The sequence below is a fragment of the Peromyscus maniculatus genome, chromosome 12, assembly GCF_049852395.1.
Source record: "Peromyscus maniculatus bairdii isolate BWxNUB_F1_BW_parent chromosome 12, HU_Pman_BW_mat_3.1, whole genome shotgun sequence".
Classification (NCBI taxonomy): Eukaryota; Metazoa; Chordata; class Mammalia; order Rodentia; family Cricetidae; genus Peromyscus; species Peromyscus maniculatus.
This window is the reverse complement of record NC_134863.1, coordinates 29,712,819-29,735,338: the sequence shown is the minus strand read 5'-3', so window position 1 is coordinate 29,735,338 and position 22,520 is coordinate 29,712,819. Positions and strand designations below refer to the sequence as shown.

General features: G+C 44.9%; 1 protein-coding gene and 1 long non-coding RNA gene across 2 annotated transcripts in view; one reads left to right on the top strand and one right to left on the bottom strand.

The window, feature by feature from the left end:
• Nucleotides 1-22,520, top strand: part of Arhgap31 (Rho GTPase activating protein 31) — a 117,213-nt gene that overhangs the window by 24,168 nt on the left and 70,525 nt on the right. The gene's annotated exons all lie outside the window — the stretch shown is intronic.
• On the bottom strand, nucleotides 9,803-13,125 carry LOC107401089 (uncharacterized). Its single transcript, XR_013043737.1, has 2 exons — nucleotides 13,007-13,125; nucleotides 9,803-12,269 (listed from the first exon to the last, which is right to left on the bottom strand). It is a non-coding gene; the product is annotated as an uncharacterized LOC107401089 (long non-coding RNA).

Genomic DNA, 22,520 nt, shown 5'->3' with positions numbered 1-22,520 from the left:
CACAAGCTGCTCTCACTCAGTGAACCATCGTCACCCAACCCAAAATGAGTCCAGCTTTCTTGATTCTGAAATGAATTCGGTCATTTACAGCAACACTCCTCAGGGAAGCCCTCGTCTATAAAAAGCCAAAGCCCAATTTCGAACTGCTATTTTTAAGAAACGATTAAATTTCCATTTGACTCTACAAAGTCATGTCCTTCTGAACTTAGCCGCAGAGGACAGATCCTCTCAGGTGCACCGGCCAAGTTCAAGTTCTGAAGACGAGACCCTGGCAGGTGATGACCCCCACGGAGGCCCAGCACCCCTTCTGCCTGCCCTGAGGCCCTTCCTAAGACATCAGCCTGACCCATGGTCCCTAGAGCCATTGCTTGGGACTCCGGGTAGAGCAGCCTCAGAACTTTTGGCAAAGTGTCCTCAAATCCCTAACGAGGGGAGAAAAGGAGCTTTGGTTTGAGGTTGTACAAAACCCTGGTTAGCTGGCTGCCCTGGCCCATAGCCAGCTGCTGACATAGAAAGAGACTTGCACAATACCTACAGAATGTAGGACAGATTGGATTGGATTGGATTTGGAAAAGCGAGGTCCAAGTTAATAGAAGGCTAGAGAGCCTGCCAACGCGTTGGGCTAGGAGAAACAAAGGAGTAACCCTTTGCATGTGACAGAGTACTTGCTCTGAATCTCCTTTGTTCTTCTAAATTCTGTGACGTAGGTGAGGCAGGTAATTGTTAGACGTGGTATACAAAAAGGACACCCATTCTCCAAGGACATGGAGCTGCCAATATCAACTCTGCGTCCTAGAGTCACTCTAGGATGTCAGGTCTATGCAGTGTGCACATTTCAAGCCCTGGTAGGAATCAGAAAACCTGTAGACTAGTCCCGTGACTCTGAAGGATTCTTTTCCTAACTCTCTCAGCCTCAGCTTCCTCATTTGCAAAATGAGGTAATGATAGCTCGCCTCGGGAGGTCACAGGATCTGGCAAAATAAAGGCACAAAAATAAATACCACGTCTTGACTACCTTGAGTTTCTAAAGGAATACGAAACTCGAACAGTTTCTTCAGTTGCAGTGTGGAGGGAGATGTTTGGGGGAATAATTTTCTCCATGCAGAAATGTTATTTTAAGACTGGACAAACTTAATACAGCTCACAGCAATCCAATACCCCCCAGCCATTTCACTAGGAAGCCAAACCTTCTATTTTCACACCCCTCGCTCTGGTTAGAGTAGACTCAGCTCTGAAGAGAAGTAATCAGGTTTCCAAGAAAGCGTGGAATTCTTGGCCTGCTGCCTTTAGGCTTGGCAATCCCTGACTTGCAGTGGGCTTGAGTTAGGGGCTTGGAGGGAATAGTTGCTGTGGGGCCCTCCTCTAATCTTAAGAAATTGGTTTTGCCTGTTTATGTTGAGGGATATAAGGGTGAGTAATTTTATTTCTGAGCTAAGCTAGGACCACTAGAGGGGCCTAGAGGGAGGGCTTGGGGCTCCTCAGCCCACTTTGGCCAGAGAGCTCTGTTTGTCAGTGTTCTTTGTTTTGTGCTTGGGGAACATGTATCTGAACAAGGTATTATATGCTTTTCATTAGATGGGTTTGGAGATCACATCATGGCTCTTTAAACGTGCAAATCCGAACCAAAAGTTCTTTTTGTGTGAAGGTCACCCAGCCAGCCAAGTCACCTCCCAGCTCTTCTTGTTTTTGTTCTGCTCACCTCTTCAGTAACTCCTTCTGGGGGGTCTGTCAGCCTCAGGCTTACACCATAGGACCTCTCTTCCAGACACACAGAATCAATGATTTGGAAAGAAAGAAAGAAAGAAAGAAAGAAAGAAAGAAAGAAAGAAAGAAAGGAAGGAAGGAAGGAAGGAAGGAAGGAAGGAAGGAAGGAAGGAAGGAAGGAAGGAAGGAAGGAAGGAAGGAAGGAAGGAAGGAAGGAAGAGCGAGCATATAGCAGTCTGCAATGTGCTAACTTGGGCTTTGTATGATAATGGAAATTTTACTTTCAAGGGAAACAATAAAGAAATAAGGCAGACTTATAGAGATAGCATTAAATGCCACTCTATTTTTATCGTTTTAAACACGTGTCTGTGTTGGGGTATGTGCTCATAAGTGCAGGTACCCCTGGAGGTCAGAGGTGACAGAGCCTCTGGAGCCTGAGTTACAGGCAATTGTGAGCCACTCAGCGTGGGCGCTGGGAACCAAATGTGTGCCTTCTGCAAGAGCATTATCACTCAGCCACTGAGCCATCTCTCCAACCCCACCCATACTTCTGCAAGCAGTTATTCCTTTGCTTTTCTTCCCCCTTCTTCCATTTCCCCTGGTCCTGGAGATGAAACCCAGGGCTTGGCACATACTAGGCACATACTCTACCACTGAGCTACACCCCAACCCTCTCTTAATGTTTATTTTTAATTTTAGACAGATTCTAAGTTGTCTGGGCATGCCCTGAACTCACTCTGTAGCCTATAGTGACTTTGAACACGTGAGTCTTCTGTGTCAGCTTCTGAGCTATCTGGGATTAGAAGGCTGTACCATCAGTCCCTATGAAGGTATTATGTGTCTCTTACGTGAACATTAGTTAACACGGAACAACTTCCATCACCAGAGATATGTTACAATTAATACGAGAGGAATGGGGAGAGCCAAGAAAGGACAGAGGGAAAGGAAAGGAGACAAAAAAAAAATGGAGATTGGAAACAGATACAGAGAAATCAAAAGTGGCTTTAGATTACTAGAAATGGTCAGCAGCCTGGGAGAGATTCCTGCCCTTATTCATGAAGGTTGGTGTGACAGAAAGCAAGTTTCTTCTCTAAACATCACTTACATTTTTTCTTTTTCATTTTATTCATGTGGGGTGTGTGTGTGTGTGTGTGTGTGTGTGTGTGTGTGTGTGTGTGTGTGTGTGTGTGTGTTAGGTATTTTGGGGGAGTAGTTGGTGTTGTCTTTGTTCGGTCTTGTTTTTATTTTTGGTTTGTTTTTAGACAGAGTCTGTGTTTTTCAAGATGGCTTTGAACAGTTGATAATCTTCCTGCCTTGACCTCCAGAGTTCTGGGATTGTAGGTGTCCACCACAATGTCTGGCAAGACTTCAATCTCTTTGTGGGTAATAGGAGGATTACAGTGCTTGGGGAACTGGGGAAATAATTCAGCTGATAAAGTGCTTGCTGTTCGGGAATCTAAGTTCTACCCCCAACACTACATTTAAAAAAAGGAAGGAAGGAAGAAAGGGAGGGAGGGAGGGAGGGAGGGAGGGAGAGAGAGAGAGAGAGAGAGAGAGAGAGAGAGAGAGAGAGAAAGAGAGAGAGAAAGAAAGAAAGAAAGAAAGAAAGAAAGAAAGAAAGAAAGAAAGAAAGAAAGAAAGAAAGAAAGAAAGAAAGAAAGAAAGAAAGAAAGAAAGAAAGAAATGCAGTGGTACATGCATGTAATCCCAGCACTGGAGAGGCAGAGACAAGTGGATCCCTAGGGTTCCCCAGCTGAGCCTACATGGTGAATCCTAGGTCCTAGTGATAAACCCTGTCTCAAAAAACTCAAGAAACACCATCTGAGGTTGTCCTCTGGCCTCCACCTACACACAGGAACAGGAATGCAGGCACCTCCACGTGGTAGACCTCGCAGGGATGTTTTGAGGACATTTTAAATAGTGCAAAGAATGAAAGCTTGTAGAGCTCAGGGACCACTGCCTCCTCAGATTAAGAACCTGCCATCATCTTCCTCACTGTCTTTGAACAGTTAGTCTGAGAGATTAGGGTCGTTTCCTCTTTCAATCAATCTCTCTCTCTCTCTCTCTCTCTCTCTCTCTCTCTCTCTCTCTCTCTCTCTCTCTCTCTCTCTCTCTCTCTCTCTGCTCCTAAACTAAACCCAGCTGTTTCTACAGTTTTAAATACTAGGTCTCAATGGTTTTTCAATGGATAAAAATTCAAAATCATGATATATTATCTCCATTAGAACTCTTGAGCATATAAAAGAATATTTTTAGAGATAGTGTTATTGACCAAAAAGGTTGAACTCTGATATTTCTTGAAAATGTCATCCAATAATTTGAATTTTTAGTTAAATGAAGCTTTACTCTGAAAATAGGGATCAGCTTAGTTTGCCTTGTGCGTGATTGTAGGTGTCTAAGGAGATCTCTTGTTTTCTTACCAAATAATTCAGCTCAGCTTCTTGGAGCTGAAGAGGAGGCAGTTCCCTCTTTTCTTGGCTAAGAGAAATTTACAAATTTTTAGAGATGTCACCGTCTAACCACAACTGTGAGGTTGATTTTTCTGGTTCTAAAAGCTTTTAATTCTTGTACACTACTGAAGAGATATTGGGGGAAAAAAATCTCAAAATTTTGAGTTAAATATTCACATTTCCAAACATTCAAAAAGTAGGCTCTCGGGTAGGCGATACAGCAATATTTCAGTGAGGAATTTCTGAGGGAAAAAAATTTGAGAAAACAAGTTAAACTACATTCCAGCAACAGATGGACACCCATCCCTTACTCTAGTGACTTGCTCATTCTTTGTTGTTGTTGTTGTTGTTTTTTTTTTTTTTTCACACTCAGGTCAGATGGGGGAGAGAGAGAGAGAGAGAGAGAGAGAGAGAGAGAGAGAGAAATGCCTTTTCAAAATAAGCAGTGTGGCTGGCCTGATCTATCTTGGGACTCATTGTCAAGAATTCTTCCCCTTGTGCTGCCTCCTTTGGGCCAACACCAAACAAACCTAAACAACTGGAGAGCAGATGTTTGACTAGGAGAGAATTCCACAGCTGAACTCAAACGTATTCCCAAACAGAACAAGACACCGACCACAGGCTGTTACAAGATAAAAGCCACCTCCCCCCCCACCCCCTTTTCATCCCATATTTTCAAACAGTGATCTTTTGAGAGAACTGGGTGGCGGCTTCATTTATTTCTTTTAGGGCCCAGTCGGAAACTCCGTAGCTCGGTGGAGTCCAAGCGTCGTCGTCGTGCCAATGCTTAGGTTGGTGTTTGGAGTTTTCAGCAAAACAAACAGAACCCTTTTCTGCTGTGATTGTAAAGATGGTCCCCGCGCCACCTTTTAGAAGTGTTGGATGGCGGTTGTTGAGAAATCACTGCACGAGGCAGCATCATGAGGCATCTTGAGAAAGCAGCATCTCTCTGAATCGCGTGCATTGCTGGCTATCAGGCAAGACAGTCTCCATCTTCCATCTCGGCACCAATACAAAGTCATAGCCAACACAAAGCCAGGATTAGTACACAGCATAGATTTTTCCCATTGTGAACATATTCTGGCTCCCGTACCGGTACCCTTTTCTTTCAAAAGCGTGAAAACTGTGGGTGCTTCCTGCTGCCTCTCTCATCTCCCAGTGACTGAAAACCAGCTTGGTGGGGAAGGAGCAGACAACGATTAGGTGAGAGTCCAGGCTGTAGCTGGGACCTAGTGAGTCCTCTGGGTTTATCCCTGGTGAAAACAGCAGAGTTTTCAGTAGGCGGAAGAGGGAAAATGATAAAGGAAGAAAAAAAGGAAGGACCTTTAGTTCCTACATTTATGTGCATAGACATGCACTGCACATGCATGCACACACATGCACACACACACATACACACAAAAAAAATTAGTGTAAAAAAGATTTAGAGGGGAGGGAGAGAGGTAGTGGAAAAAGGAAAGGAAGGCAGGCGGGCTGGCCCACACTTGGTGAGATCACTTTGAGAAGGGAAGTCCGGGAAGGGATTTCCCTCTTTCATGTGCTCTTTTAAATGATGTAAAACTGTTTAACTAATGGGGGAATCGCTCAAGTACAACTTCTCCTCTCTTACCCAGGAGAAGAGAGGGAGGGGAATTGGAACCAATGGGAGTTCCTGAAAACTAAAAGAGAGCTCTATATATGGCCTGGTAACTTCTACATGTACCACCCAGAGACTCTGAGACCTTGGTCCCATTCCTGAAACGAGACTTCAGCACAGTAAATCATTCAAAATATGATAGGTAGTGTGAGGTTACTTGAGGGACGTGCTTCATTCTCTGTATTCCATCAGACCTTCACAAAAGATGAAATAGTTCTTAAACAAGGTAAAACCTACTAAGTAGTATTGACTCCCGCTGCCACTCTGTGCAGACATTGAGGCCCTCCTGATTTCTTCTCACCCGCCCCCAACCCCACCCCATAGAATAGGAATAGGCCCTAAATATGGTGACCGCTGGCTTGGTGGGCCTTTTCCAACCTCAAATGAGCATGACCATCCTCTTGCTTGGGTTGAGATAAAGATACTGGTTGGGGAGAGAGTTCAGTTGGAAGGACAAGTACCTGAGTTCAGATGCCCAGCACTCCCTTTAAAAGCCAGGTGCTACATCTTTAATCCCAACACTGGGGAGGCAGGGGTAGAAAGATCCCTGGAGACTTCTAGCCAGCCTTAGTAAGATCGCCTGTCTCCAAACTTAAGGGTCAGGGACACGCTCTGCTAATAAGATCACTAACTTGCTGACAAGCCGGAAGACCTGAGGCAAAAGGAGAGACCTGAGTCCTGCAAGTTGACCTCTGACCTCCACCTGCAGGCCACGGAAGGAGTGCACACATGCTCTCACACACAAGTAAATAAATGTGAAAGAAAAAAGACAAGAGCAAAAGTTGGAGAGCAACAGAAGAAGACACTTGACATGCACCTATACCCAAGAACACATCCACACCCATGTTCAAGTACAGCAGCAACTCCAGGTTAAACGTGAACTCATTCAATGAAGTTCATTGATGTTGAGGTTAGAAAGTATTCTGGTGTTTTTGTTTTTGTTTAAATCTTCTTCTGATACCATCTCCTTGCTCAGCATGCCCTTTCTTCCTTTCTTAAGTCACGTTGTGATGTATTCTTTACCATTCAAGTCTCCATTCCCAGTCTCTTCTGCCCATGAATGGGCACGTCCTTGCCAATAAGATTAGCTAAAATCTCATCATTTCCTTTTTCTGTGTTTAAATCTCAAAGATTTCTCCATGCTTGGTACACCGTGGCATGTCCTTCCTTTTCGGCTATGCCTCAGACATATAAAAATTAGCATATCCTTCTCAATGTCCATGTGCTTTTTTAAGATACAGGAAAAATGCTCCAAGACAAATTCATTTTTTTGCCCAAGGATTAGTGAGGTTCCTTTTCAGCAGTGATTTCAAATATATATATAAAATTTTTAATCATGCTTTCCTATTTTAACTAATAATACATACTTATCCTGAATGTAGAAAGTCTGAAAAGCATGTCATAGAAAGGAAAAGTGGGCATAATTATATCATTTATAGATGTAATGTGGGGCGATTCTTTCTATCACTGTTTATATGTGTGTGTTCTATATATTGTGATTGTGTTATATAATAACATATAACTTATTATTTTGAGCCTATGTTTTTTTATTATGGCCTGTCTTTTTTTATAAGATCATAAATAAAACATTAAGACCTAATAATATTTTTATATAAGTACCTGTTTTTTTCTCCCTGTTACTAGATATTTCACTTATAATCATTTTAATATCATAAATAAGGCCACAGCATATATTTTGTAAGTGTGTGGCTCTTTTGTTATAATAGTTCTTTAGAATATATTGTCCCAAGCAAAATTACTGAATTTAAAGTTATACTATTAGTCTGGACTTTTCTTGGTTATGAATGAAAGAATTCTAACATGAGAGAAAAAATGGGTGGTGGTGGTCACTAACAGAGACAATCCCTTGGCATTACAGGGTCTGGGATTAGGAAGATAGGACCAGAGACCAGGATTTAGATTTCTTTTTTTCTGTCTCTACAATGGGATAACAGCATTTATCTTAGAGATAAACAAAAACTAAGATTATACAATGTGCAAATGCCCCTCGCCTCGTTTTGTAGTCAAGGCTTCATTAATGAGCTCGCTTTGCCTGGCAGGTGAGCCTTGGGAGCAATCGTTCTTCCAGGCCTAGCTCCCATACTGCCCTGCTGGCGCCTTCAGGGTTAGTTTTGGAAGTCTCCCTGTGCCAGGGTGCGCCCAGCACCCCCTCTTTGTCCCCACTACTGCTCAGCCTAGCCATCTCCCCACGGCCCTGGAGAGGCCCACGGGGAAGACAAAACAGTTTCTGGTGGAGAAGCGGCTGAGGTAAGAGAGTCGGTCCTGGGCTGAGCATCCCTTCCCTGCTCCTAGGTCGTCAGCCACATGAGGCCCCTCAGCCTGCCATGGCCTGCGCCTCCCCCATGGTACCCAGGCCGTGCTTTTCCAGCCTGCCCGCTGTGCTGCATCTGTCCTGAGCCAGGGGTGGGGGTGGGGTCGTGCATCTCAGAGGCCCCTGCCCGCTCCTTGACTCCAGTGCAGCCTCTGCAAAAATGTAGTTTTGACTCAGTTGGAGGGTTTTTTGTTGTTCTTGTTAATGGTTTTTTTTTTTTTTTTTTTTTTTTTTTTGCCATATCCAAGGAGAGTCGAAGCCTGCCTGGTCACAGAAAGAGAGAGGATGCATCATAATTTAAGGAAATTGTTTAACTGCCTCATGGGACATATGATGAACTGCGGGAGGGAGGGCCAAAGGAAACCACTGGTGTGGCCTTGGGAGCTGAGGCTGGGGCCCAGGCTGTGAGCTCACCAGGTGCACGGCATGGAGAGGATCCTAACAGTGTCGGTCTCCCCCCCAGATGGAGATCGTCTATACCAGAGAACGTTTTCTGGCCCTTTGGGCAGGGATTCTTTTCATTGTGAAAGTGTTCAAGTTCAGAGCCTGCCTCCTCCACCCTTCCTTAAATGGAAATTGCGTTTCTAGTTTATGTTCGGGCTGCGCACTGTTTCCACTTCCTCTTCCCTCCTGGGTCCTGGAAGAAAGTGAGACATGAGCTCATGAATCAAAGACAAGTTAGCACGAGGAGGGCTCTGCCACTGACATGTCTCTTTTTCAGAAATCAGTGGGTGGGGCTCCTGGCATCCCTGCTCAGTAACCAAGGACTGGCATCCCCCTTTGCCCACACCGAAGCATTCTGTGATCTGTACCTGTAGGTGATCCCAGGTAAAATTACTGCTGTGGTTCACTTCTCTGCCCTTCCAGATTCCCCTTTTAGAATATGCCTTCCACTTTAGCCCTGGTCCTTCCTATAAGATGCCAGACCTTTTCAACTCGATTCAGCTCCTCCTGAACTTTTGAATAGTGGCGCTCAGATGCAGACTATAGGCAATCTAGAGCCACAGTATATGCTCCCCTGACTGTATTAGGTTAGGGTTGCCCTTCCATAGAAAGAGCAGCTCTTTATGCTGAGAATGCGTGTCTTCATAGCTTTATGTATCTCAAACTGTCCATTCTATTATGAAATGGTGGTCATTGTCATTATTGTCAGTTGATGTTGTTTCTTAAAAGGGGGGGGAAGTCTAGCAATCCTGTATGGGTCCCCCACATCTTTCAAACTTGATTTGTGAAATCAAAAAGGCGTAAGCACAGTGGTCCCGTTCACCATCTGGTTCATATGTAGACAGAAGAGCCTCCTCAATTCCTTAGTTTAGATCACAGATTCTTAAAGTGGGGTCACATAACTGAATTGGGGAGGTCCCCAGAAACCAACAGTGAAAAGTTTCTGAGCACACAGCCACACCAAAAATTAATTCAAAATCAAACATGTAATAAATCCAAGGCGTTTCCCATCAAGGGACTTCATTGCAGCCTTGGTTCTGAACACACAGCCTGCAAGGCTTGCCCTGTGAGTGCTACATCAGACAGAACCAATGGAGATCTCCTGAAACACTTCACCTCAGAGTCAAGAACGCTGTGTGTTGTGAGTTGCAGTATTTTTACTGTACACAAGCACAGTCTTCTGCTCTTACAGAAATACGATGGTTTAACTGCAGGAAACAATGATTTTTTTTTAAAAAAAAATATTTTCCTACTATCTTGACCCTAAAAGATAGTTCTGCTATTCTGAACTAAGTATTTACAAAGCAACATTCTCAGGATTGATAATTATAAAATCAAATATCAGTAAACTTGAAAACCCATTGGAGAGGATCTATATCAGGGCAGTATCAATATTCAGCCAAGATTTAATTCTTCATGTAAAAATAAGTACACCATCTCATTAGTATGGAAATGTGCTTCCACCTTTAATAAATGGTAAAATTATTTGTATAGCCAATAATTGTTTTTAAATTATTAAATTACCAGTCGATGGTTGCTTTGTATGCCTATTAGCTATACCTAGAGTCAAGTAAAAAATTCTCAGGCAAAAAGGAATCATGAGCAGTAAAAGAAACTCAAGAAGCCCTGGTCTAAATTAGAGTAGTACAATTGTAGCTATCCTAACTTCTGGCATACAGCACTGTATGGTGATTTTTTTTTAAATCCTGTACCAAGGATTGTACCCAGAGTCTCAAGCTAGGCAAGGGCTCTACCACTAAATTATATCCTCAGCTTTGAAAGGTAAATTTTAATGGACTACTGCTTGTAGTGAAACCGAAATCCTGCTTTAAATAAGCCAGAGTCTTTTGGTCTTTCAGTTAGCAGATCAACAGAATAGCTAACTGAAAATGTGCTTTTCCTTAAAAGGAAAAGCTAGGTAATGTGAGTAAGCAGCCTTCAGTGGAGTAGCATGAGAACTAATTTGGTACCGTCTTAAATTGACCCTCATTGGTTAATATTGAATACTCTCCTAGTGTGTGGTGCTAATTTAAATCACTTTCAGGTCATACAATAACTTCCAACTAATAATGAATAGATGAAGTGGTGACTATTGACTATTGCATGGCTTCTACCCATGCCAATGTGGAGACCACACGTATATACTTCCTCTTTGGATGTTACGATAAAATTTTGCTTAAAAGTCTTGCTTCTACCTCTAGGGTAGGAGCTACGATGGTTTTAAATTTTGAAACAAGTGTCCTAGGACTATTAAATAAGAGTCCACCCAAACTTGCATGTCTATTAATGCCCTACTAATAAAAATAAATAGCACATTCATATATGTTCGCTACTGGTCTTTCCAAGATTGTGTTCATTAGGTGGACTGGAAAGACATCGATCTCCATTCCTCCTTTACAGAGAAGCTATTTAAGTGACTTGCCAAAGTTCTGACCATAGGCCATGAGTCTACCTCCTGCCTCTGCCCACTGCTACTGTTCCTCATTCTGTGAAGGCTTCTATGAGACCAGTCTCGGAGCCTTGAGCCAGAGGAGGAAGGGTGGAGGGGAAACCAGCCTCTGCTGCCATATACCTAAGACTCTAACTCAGGGGAAGAATGAATGACGTGGCTTTCAGACAGGCTTTTCCCCCCCAGCCTCAGCAAACACAGGTGGGGAGAATTGGAGGGAAATGAAAGAGCTGCTACTGGTCATTCTCAGACTTGGCTTGCAAAGTGGAATCACCTGGAAAGTTTTGGGGAAAAAAACCTTGATGCCCAGTTTCATTGAGACTGACTAATTGGAATCTCAGAAGGTAGGAGCCGGCGCAGGGATTTTGAAAGTTTTCCTGGGCTTTACAGGGGCAGTGACATTTGACAATGTGTGCAGAGCTTCTCAGACTTCGGGGTGCATCCCTGATCCCTTGTGAGTGTGTTGCAGCTGGAGTTCTGGTTCTGTAGGTTGTATGAGACCCGCTACCTCCTAAAGTCAGAAAGAAAGAAAAAAAAAAAAACACTGGGTGCTATGTGGTCAGAAAATGCGTAACAAAGAAGGGGGAGTTTGGGTGGGTCTCAAAGGGCACCTGAGCTCTAACGCACATGTGTAGGAAGAGGGGTTCTAGACGAGGAGGTGGTTCAGTCAGAGTCCTGGGGGTGGGGGCATGTGAGGAGGGCTTCCTGGGACAATGGCTGGTCCAGCATAAATAAGGTGATCCGATCTACCCGATTTAGCACTTGGCAGTGAAGAGCCTATTGTGTGGGGTGCAGATGTGTTCTTTCCTCTTCAAGATCCTGGTGTTCAGGGGTGGGTGTTCCAGTTCTGTTTGGGACACACGATGCTAAAGCACTTGGCAGGGCTTCAGCACATGGCCGCAGCTTTGCTTCTGCTATCCCGCCGGCCTGATGCATGCTGGGCCTGGTTAAGCCTATCACCTCCTAGAGGGGCTCCTCCTGTTTAAATAAGATCTCAAGGGACTTGCCCACCCCAGTTAAAGGGCTGCATCCTCTTTCTCTCCCTTCCCTCCTCCCACGCAGTCCTCCCTGCTGGAGCCTTCCCTTGGGAGCTTGTCACCATGAACTCTATGTTTTAGCTTGTGTGTATTTACCTCGTTGTCTTACTGCCTGTCTCCTCCATTAAATGCAACTCCAGTTTATTGGTGAGAGAGAATCTTGCTGGTGATGGTCGCTGCTTTCCCCAGTGCCTAGAACAATCTGCATGCTCTGTCCCTGTTTGTTGAATGAATGAATGAATGAATGAATGAATGAATGAATGAATGAACAAATGAGGGCATATATATAGTTGGTGTCAGAACAAGTAAATTCAACATTCATGGGCAGGAGAAACCAAGAGGATCCGTTTTGCAACTGTTCCATCAAAGAAGAGGAAATTAAGACAGGATTTGGTCATTAGGGAGGAACATTTGAAATAGCCAGGGCATAAAAATAAATTGCCCTCCCCACGGGCTGGAGATTTGCTTCTAGATGTTCTATGTTGGAAGCCCAGTGTGTGACCAAAGAGCGTCACTATTTAAATTACTTCAAGAAAGCCTCATAAACCCCATCAGTGATTGGTATTAACATATTTTAAAATATAATTGTGTCTCAAAAGAAGAGAAAAGGTAAAGGCCTGCATGCAACAGATTATAGTCAAACGAGACCTTGGGGAGGGAAAATGGAGAGGGAGGGGGATTAACTGATGACTGAGGAAGTCGCCGCCATGCTTGACTCCAGAAAATCGCACGTCACCCATTCCTGCCTCTGCTTGGACATCTCCAGCTCACCCCCTCACAAAACTGACTGCTCGCTCATGAACAGCTCCAAATACCGGCAGGACCTTCCCTTGAACCGTTAGCAATACCCTTCGGTGGGTCCAGGGCCATTCAACCTACCCCACTGGAGGACCTCACTCTTAGGACAATGTTTTTCAAACTTTGAAGATCTCCTTTTCCTCTCGGCCAGCCTACCTTAGCCACAACATGGACTCAGGCATCCAGACTCTTCTTGACGCCGAGGCACCTTGGTTCCTCTGGGTTTTTTTCAGCCTAGAAACGTCTCCACTTCGTTTTTCTGCACAAGTTTGCTGTCAAAGTCAGATAGATGCCCTTTTAACATTTCAGATGGCTCTGAAATGCCAGGTCGTCTGTACCTCTCTTTAACTGTGTCCCCAAGAAAGGCAGCCTGGATGGTGCAGGGCGGGGGGGGGGGGGGTGTCTTCCACTCCCTCTTTTTAGACCCTATATTTCTGTGGTAATGCAGCCTAAGATGTAGGAATACCATTGTCAACCACATGTCATTTTAAACACAGTGTTCTTTGTAACTGCTGTCATCTTTCAGACGACAGTCTGTGCCCCCAGAGACGAAGATATGATGACAAAAGTTGAATGTACATTGTGTGACAGTAGGAGATATATGAAGATAGTTTCAAACTGAACGCAGTATTTACGTACTACTTTTGCACCAACATACAATGGCGATATGAGCTTTGGAGACAGCCTCAAGTGAAGGAAAAAAAGAAGCAATTGCTGCTGCTCTTGTTTATTAAAGGAAATAATAATACCCATTCTAGGATTGCCATTAGAAGGATATGAAGCTATATAAGCAATAACTGATATACAATGAATGGGTGATTTAAACAGATGCCTAGAAGATAATAATCATCATTACCATCCCATGAACATGCTATTGGGCAATTGCATTGCCCACGTTGGGACCTCAAGACATGATCATATACTTTGGGAAGGACCTGAAAATCCTACAGAAAAGCAAGTGTGGAGATACAGGTGAGCCTAGAGTGCACAGTCCCGAGAGAATCCCAGGAACTGGACACTGGGGGCCCTGTCACTCTGTTGCCATTTAGGTCATGGTGGCAAACAGTTTCCAAGCTTGTCTGTCCATCTCCCCTACCGCCATGAGCCACATGTCAACCCATCCCACATCATGTCACCAGAGCTCACCTAGGTACTGTTGTATAACCAGAGCCACACACCTTGCCACACAACAGCAACGGTGTTGGAGGGCACGCTTGCTACAGTAGATCCACACCTGGTTCAGTCCCTTACCATCCCTTTCCTCTCCTTGGCGGGCCCAGAAGCCAGCTGTCCATGGCCTCCTTCCACAGAGTCTCGGGGGACAAAGGCCTCTCACAGGCCTCCCACCCCCATGCAGCCGTATCCAAGGCTACCATGGGGAACTTGGGAACAGGCCTTGGCTCTCGGACAGAGGATGCCCTGCGTGCCGGCGCACAGAGCTGGCGCTCATTCCACCGGGCCATGAAAGGACAGCCTGTTCTGTGACCGAACATGAGCGGATTGAGAGGCGTCCATCCACAGCGCCCTCACTGGAGCACCGTCCAACTTCATTGTGCAAGGCCTCCCTAGTGCTAAAGATCGGGGTAAATGAAGACCCTGTCTGGGTAAACAGGCAGACACTGACTGGTCAAAGAGGAGAAGAGAATAGGGCTGTGTCTTTGCAGGGCGCCTCTTCCGCCATCATCTGTGACTCAATGAACCAGTTGCTTCATATCATCAACTTGGTGGGGAGGGGGGGGTTGAGGGGGGGGAGTACATACTTCAATTATCTGATTATTCCAACTGATCCTCATAGTTCCAGCCAGTGTTGTGATGTGTGAAAAGAGCAAGCAATGCTCAAAGGGTAGGAGTTCACTCGGGGAAAATGTAGGAGATAGGATTATTTGTTTCCCCGTGTGCCGTTTCCTATCTTTAGAGGCTCCAGACACGCCACACACACACCCCTACACACCCGGTGATGAAAGATGGTATAGGTATATTTCTATTCTTTGTAAGCTGCTCAGCCTGCTGGCTTCACAGGGAAGACCAAGGCTGTCACCTGACCCACTGTGAGCACCCCATGGTCTGGTTTGCAGTGGCTGAAACACAGGGTGCCGTGAGATGCTGCAATGCCTTCTTCTGAGAGGTGGACCAGTATGCCCAGCCACCAGCGGCTCTGGCTGTCTGTAGGGTTGTTTTGTGTTATTTAGTGCAGATATTTACTTTCTACAGCCACATAATAAACTCATCAGTATCAGAGACTCTAAAGCCTGATTGTCTGATGACACTCAGTATGTCACCTCCCCTCTCCCGGAACCCTAGCTTCCTTATCTGTAGAAAGATAAAAATGGAGACAGCCTCCAAGTACCGATGCTTGTACCAAATATCTACGCTCAGGAAGGGGGTGCTTGGGGTTCTTGGTGTCGTTATCTTTCACACACTTAGAAGTCGGAACTAAATGGGTGTGCTGTGTGCATGGTATGTGCAGCAGCTCTGTGGTCTGTGTTTCGATGGGTCTATGGAGCGTGTGCCTTTGAAAGCATTAAAAAAATAATCTCAGCTGTCAAACTCTCGCCTGGTTGGGGCCCTGGAAGCTGCCATCCTTATCAATGGCTCCTTCACATCCACCCCACTGTGCATTCCTCAGGAGGTGCCATGGCCAGTGGGAGGCGCGCGGTTGTTTGTCATTTTTCAGATTAAAATGTCATTTGGGTGCGCCTCTGAAACTGCTGACATGTTTCACATGTCCACTTCTGATAGTCTGCTCTTAACCAAACAAGCTAGACCACGGGGTCCTCGAACTGCCCCGGGGTCCCTGTGGTGAATAATGGAACATTGTGTCTGCCCTCAGTCACATCTCGGCAGGGCTCCACGCTTGACAAGAGATAGCCAATGTAACCTTTACAGTTGCGTTTGTAAGAAAAAGGCAGTCGAAAGGAGCCCTGTACTCTGTTTCCTTCTACGGTATATCCCTGTGTCCATGAGTGGCACTTGTGTCTGCCCGAATGAGCTCTGAACTTCATAAAGATGAGAGAAAGAACAAAAAAATGGAAGGAGCTAAGCAAAGTGATATTAACTACTTAAAGGCTTTACATTTAAAAAAAAAAAACAACTACATTTTAAAGTATTTTTGTTTTGGATGAAACAGTAAATAAACAGGACTGTGACTCCAAGGTGGGCTGGGGTAATTTGGGAGGGTATGGTGGACAACTTCCTGGGAACTTGTAAATATTAATTCTATATTAATGACAATTATCTGAGGTTTCTGAATCTACCAACAATGTTCAGGGGTATTCATTGAACAATCATTTTGGAAAAACTTGACATCTATAAAATATGATTTAACAGGGACCAATTTTCACAGGATTGTAGAAACCAGGATTTTATTAAGGGTTAATTGATGACAAAGACATCTTACAGGGTAGCTGACCCTGTGAAAAATTCTGGAGTCAGGAAGCCGACAGCTTCTCTCAGTCACATGTAGTGACGGGATGCTGACCACCTCAGAGCAGCCTATGCCCGGGGTGGAGGTGAGGGGATGGGGGTTGCCATGTGACTGAGCTAAACAGTAGCTTCGCTAACTCTGCCTTTGAGTTCTGTTTTGAGTTACAGAGTCACAGAAACTATAGCTTCACCTACTTCTGCTTACAACCCTGAAATATTTGAAAACAGCATTCTGCAGTTAGAATTCTCTTTTTCCAGGCTAAATTTCCCAGAGTCCTTAACCCTTCTCCACATGAGGCGGGCTCTTAGTCAGTGGTTCTCAACCTGTGGATTGTGACCCCCTTTGGGGGGGTCAAATGACCCTTTCATAAGGGTCGCATATCAGATAATTACATTATGATTCACAACAGTAGCAAAACTACAGTTATGAAGTAGCAGTGAAAATAATTTTATGCTTGGGGGGGGGTCAGCACTACATGAGGAACTGTGTACTAAAGGGTCACAGCATTAGGAAGGTGGAGAACCACTGCTGTAAGTAATCTGGTCTCTCCTTGATCCTTCAGTACTATAAAGAGCTTCCTCAAGCAGTGGAAGGGATTTTGCAGGCATTTCATACATAGCACACACAGGCAAACACACGCATGCACGTGGCAGATCCTGTGTTTCTGTTAGTGTAGAATGGCTGTGTTAGCTGTTTCAGCCTCCTCGCCCAGCTGCTCACTCACGCTGATGAGCAGCAGATAATTGCCCTGGTCTTTGTCTCTGGCTTCCTGGCAATGCTGGAAAGAGAGGTCACGGCCCTTCCATTAGGATGATGAGAACCTGCGTTTCCTCGTCCTCGTCTGTGTCATAGAAAGCAGGCAGATGTTGCTTCATTTAACCTAGGAGGTCGACACAGCTGTCCCCATTTTCCACCTGAGGACACAGGGGATGAGTGAGGCACTTGCCTACGGTTTTACGGAATCAGCCAGGGCCAACTTGGAGCAGAGCCAGGCTCATCAGATGGCAGAGCTCGGGCTCATTTTTGTGTCACATTACGACGCCCGGATCAAAGGTGCTGTCTGGTCAACATATTGGAAATCTATGACCCAAAACAACATATCCTAGTGTTCTGGTTCAAACAAGATTTTCCTTTCTTCTTCAAAAGGAGGCTCTGAATTTTCACTGATATTAATATCCTATCGACTGGGGAAATGGTTCTCTGGGTAAAATGCTCGGTATACAGGCATGAAGTCCTAAGTTCAGATCTCCAGCAACCCACGTATAATCTGGGCACGGCGGCTTGAATCTGTAATGCAGTGCTGGGGAAATAGAGAAGGTGGGCCCCCTGGGGGCTTTCTGGACAGCCAGTCCAGCCAAATCAGCCAGATCAGGTTTATCGAGAAACCCTATCTCAAAAAAAATAAGGTAGACGGGCTGGAGAGATGTCTCAGTAGTTAAGAGCACTTGGTGCTCTTGCAGATGACCAAGTTCGGTTCCCAGCATCCACATGGTGGCTCGCAACCATCCATAACTCCAGTTCCAAGGGATCCAATACTCTCTTCTGACCTCCATGGGCACTGTGCATGCATGTAGTGCACATACATACATGTGTGCAAAGCACTCATACACATAAAATTAAACAAATATTTATAAAAGGTAGAGAGCGATAGAGGAAGACATCCAGTGTTGACCTCTGACCTCCACGCACATGCGTGGGCAAGACGCCTGCATATATGAATATGATCGCGTACAGCTCCACACCCTTACACAAAATATCAATATTATACCCTGAAGTTCTCATCCCCATAGCTTTCCCACACTTTGGCTTGAGATTTGTCATTTCTGTTTTGTATTTCCAGAAGAAGACAGAATTGGCAACTCTCATGGACACACAACATTTAAAGAGACGATTTTCAATATTTGGAGTCATTCTTCTTCAGAAAAATTAGAATTTGTCATATTTACCTGGACTACAGTCCTTTTAAAATACAATGTTATTTTTCTGGGCCATAAAGAATGGTGACTTTAGTTTAGAAAGGACAGATACTTTGTTCACCATTGGGGGGGGGGCACTGTGTGGCAGCCCCTGTCTTTGGGATGCACAGTCTCCCTGTCTTCAGGACAGTGGGCATCTGGGTTAGCAGATGAAGAAATGGTCACAAGGGTGTGAAGCGAGGTTGCAGCAGCTGACGGGACCTTGCTCTGCCTGCCAGCCCCTGTTCCTTGTTCTCCCACACCATGCCTTTTTAACGGGGCTTCTGACCGTGCGCATCCCTTGTGAGAAGTGATTCCTGCAGTTATTTAGGGAGACTCTGATACTCGGAGAAAACAGTCCTCCCGTTCTGTTTACAGAACGTATCACTGGCGCGGAGGGGAGAAAGCCACGCGGTGGGAGGTTTAAGCGGCTCTGCCACTCGGTGTTTGCTCCTTCTTAGCCCCCGACAGTCTCCTAGGGCGTCACCGTTCAACCCTGGCACATGGGCACAGCATCATAGAGGGTGTACCCGGATATATGCTAGACAATGCCTCAATCCTTTTAAAGATGAGGAAGGATGGAGCCAGGCCCCAGAGGAGGGACTGATGCCCCGAGCTAGTGAAACCCATTGTCCTTCCGGTACCTTGCTGCCTTCCCTTACCAGTGTGTCCCTGACACCTTGTCTCCTGGCTTCCCTTCACCTCCTGTTTGGCTTGCTGTCCTGGCCCCCATTCCAGCCCCCACCCTACCATTATGGCCTGGCCCCTTGACAAGGCTTCTGCCTGACCAGAAACTGTGTGACCGCTGGTTCCTTTGGCTGGGCTCCCTAGACCCTGGCAAGCTCTACCCTGGCTTCAGACTCTCAACAGGAACCTGGGCACTGCTTCTGGAAACATCCAAACAGTAGCTCTCAGCTCACTGGTGATACTCTTGACAAAGGCTAGATTTCCCCGTGATTAAGGAGCACTGTCCTTGGATCTGTGTTGACCCTTTGAAGTGTCAACTCTTGGGACCTGCCAGTCACCCATCTCTAGGTAGGGTGACGGTGTAACTTACCATCCCCATTTGGGGGAACACTAAGAATGGAAGGGAATGCTCATAACCACCTCCCACAACACTGCGCATAAACAAGAGCTGCCCACTGGGGGGGTGTTGCAGGCGATTCTTACAGCTACCTATTTTCAAGTCCGTCAGGTTGAATTCCCATTTTACACAACAGCAGTATTCCACAATCACTGCAAGCTGATCTTAGACCCTGTAAGGTGCTTAGTCCAAGCAGGAATTGTTTATGTAATTCTTACACTAATCTTTTTTTTTGTAAAGTTGCCTATATTCTACAGAGGAAACAGGGACTCCAAGAAATTAAGTAACTTACTTGATAATGACTTTGAATGTTCCTAACATGAAAAAGGCAGATATTAGAGCGCTAGATGTGCCTGTTACCCGTATCTGATCACTACCTATTACACGCATGCATGGAAATGTCACATTGGGCCTCATAAACACACGCAGACACTGAATATCCATTAAAATAAAACTAATTTTATTACATTTTAATTTGTATGTGTGTGGGCATGTGTGTGTGTGTGTGTGTGTGTGTGTGTGTGTGTGTGTGTGTGTGTGTGTGTGTGTGTTGCAGGCCATGGTATCACAGTCAGGGGACATCTTGAAAGAGTCAGTTCTCTCTTTCCACCATGTGGGTCCTAGTTGATCCTCCTCTTCCCTCATGTGGGTCCCAGAGGTCACATTCAGGCCGTCAGGCTCAGTAGCTAGCACCCTTGCCTGCCGAGTCATCTCAACTACACTAAAAATGTATTTTTGTTTTTTTTTTTGGTTTTTCGAGACAGGGTTTCTCCATGTAGCTTTGTGCCTTTCCTGGAACTCACTTGGCAGCCCAGGCTGGCCTCGAACTCACAGAGATCCGTCTGGCTCTGCCTCCCGAGTGCTGGGATTAAAGGCGTGCGCCACCACCGCCCGGCCTAAAAATGTATTTTCAAATAGATTCAATACATATTTATCAAGGACCTATTTCTTCCCCAACACTGAGATAACCCAAACAAGAGAAACCATATACTACAAACAAATCTTTCTTTTAAATTTAAAGAAAAAAAAAAGTAACTTGAAGAAACATCTCATGAGTAATGGGCCTTTATTTTCTAATCCTCCCTTTGGGCCCTGACCAGTATGAGAGACACCAGACACAGGCCCCAAATTCAAGATTGCTCTTTTTTAGAAGAACATTTGTATGTTGATTGTTTGGGATTCGAAATGCATTTTCCCATGGTTTAAAATTAAAAAAAAAAAAAAAAGTCTAAAGTGGTGGTTAGGCTCCAAGCCCAACTCACAAAAAAGTTTGTGCAGACTATAATTTCACTGAGGTCTGCCCCTCTGTACAACACTAAACTAAAACAGGAAGCAGAGAGTAAAAGTTTCTATCACAGTTCCTGTATTGATCAACTGTTTGCCTTGAGACAAACTTCTCTGAGCCATAGACTTTTCAAAGTCAAGACCACGTCTAGCTTCCAAAATTTGCAAGACTTATAGATAAGAATGTACGTAAGAGGTTTTCTGAAAACAGCATTTAGGGCTGGGGGTGGAGTTCAGTTGGTAGAGCGTTTACCCAGCATGCAATGACACCCTGAGAGTGGTCCCCAGCGCCACATAAAATCTGGTGTGGTGGTGCATGCCTGTAAACCTAGCATTCAAGGGTTTGGGGTAGGAGACTCGGAACTTTAAGGTCATCTTCAGCTATAAGGCCAGCCTGGGATAAACAAGGTTTTGTCTCAAGAAAAAAGAATAATAGTGCTTATGATGGTATAGGAACTGGCCACCATTTACAACATTGCCAAAAAGCAAGTAAGGTTCCCAGAGTGGAGACATATATCTCCCTAACCCGGTGGGGTTGGGGGGGAGGGTGGATGGTCAGAATAAAGCAGGGTTGGGAAACTCTGAGGAAAGTTACAAAACTTCCTGGGTGGGGGAGGTGAGTGTGGGGAAAGAAGAGCTAAGGAGGAAAAGGGCTTATGGAGGGAGAAGATTCATGGGCTCCAAGGCAGTGGTGCTGCCCAGGGGCCAGATTCTGAAGTGAGGGCACTGGTCTGTGGTCCAGGGCTGAGACAATTCTGGCTCATGATCTCTACCATTATGGAAATGGGAGCTCTGACTGCTTTGGAACTGGGAAGAACAGCAAGCATTCTTACGAGCACTCTGTTCCCAGGTCCTGAGCCTAGAGCTCAGGGTTACAAGAGATCTAGAGGCTGGGTTAAGTGCACTTATGAAGAGTGGTTTCTAGATCAAACAGGGACAAAGACTCGCCGGCTCTCAACCCTCTCCCTTCCAGACAGGGGGCTCACTTTTTCACTCAAAATGTCTTCTAGGTCTCAAATTGGACTTTTCTCTGCATGTGAGTAAGGTCTTCTATCATCCCATCTCTAGATGAGCTGTGGAAATGAGAATAGTTCAATACGTAACAGATGGGGAGAGCCTCCCCACACACCTGAAATAAATAATACACACTTGTCTGCAAGAAAGTTAAATATGACGGTGTAACCAACTAGGAAAAGCTCCACTTTCCGTAATCACCGTGCACTCCTAATCCAACAATAACCATGATAAAATAGTCTTTGTCTCCAAAATATTTTATTTGTCTGAATTCCAAACAGTTGCACTGTTAGCTATTGTTGCTTTTACAAGACTTTTTGTTGAGTCTAATTTACATCCAACACGACTCTCCCACTGAAAGTGTACAGGGCAGTAGTGTGTAGCTGTGCAGGCCCCAACTGCAGACTATTTCAGAATGTTCCACCAGCCTCACAGTGACCCCATTCCTGCTTTCCTACCTACTCTTTCCAGCCCTAGGTGACTGCCAATATGCTGTCTGTCTCTGTAGATTTCCCTCCTCTGGGCATGTCACATGAATGGGATTATATGGTATGTGATATTTTCCATGTGAGCTCTTGCACATAACATAGTATTTTCAAAATCCATTTATGCTGAAGCATGTAATGGTACTTAAGTCGTTTTATAGCAAAGTTTGTATTCTACTGTGTGGATATACCAGAGGTTGTTTCTTCATCAGCTAATGGACATTTGAGTTTTTCCTACTTTTGCTATTAGCATTTATGATAACACATATTTTGATAATAATATTATTAGTTATGATAATTTTTGTATGAGCATTTGGTTGGGTTTTGTCTGAGTTTTGTTTTTATGAGGGTCTAGGGATCAAATCTGTGGCCTTATGCATGCTAGGTAAACACTCTACCCACTGTCCTGAATGTATGTTATTCT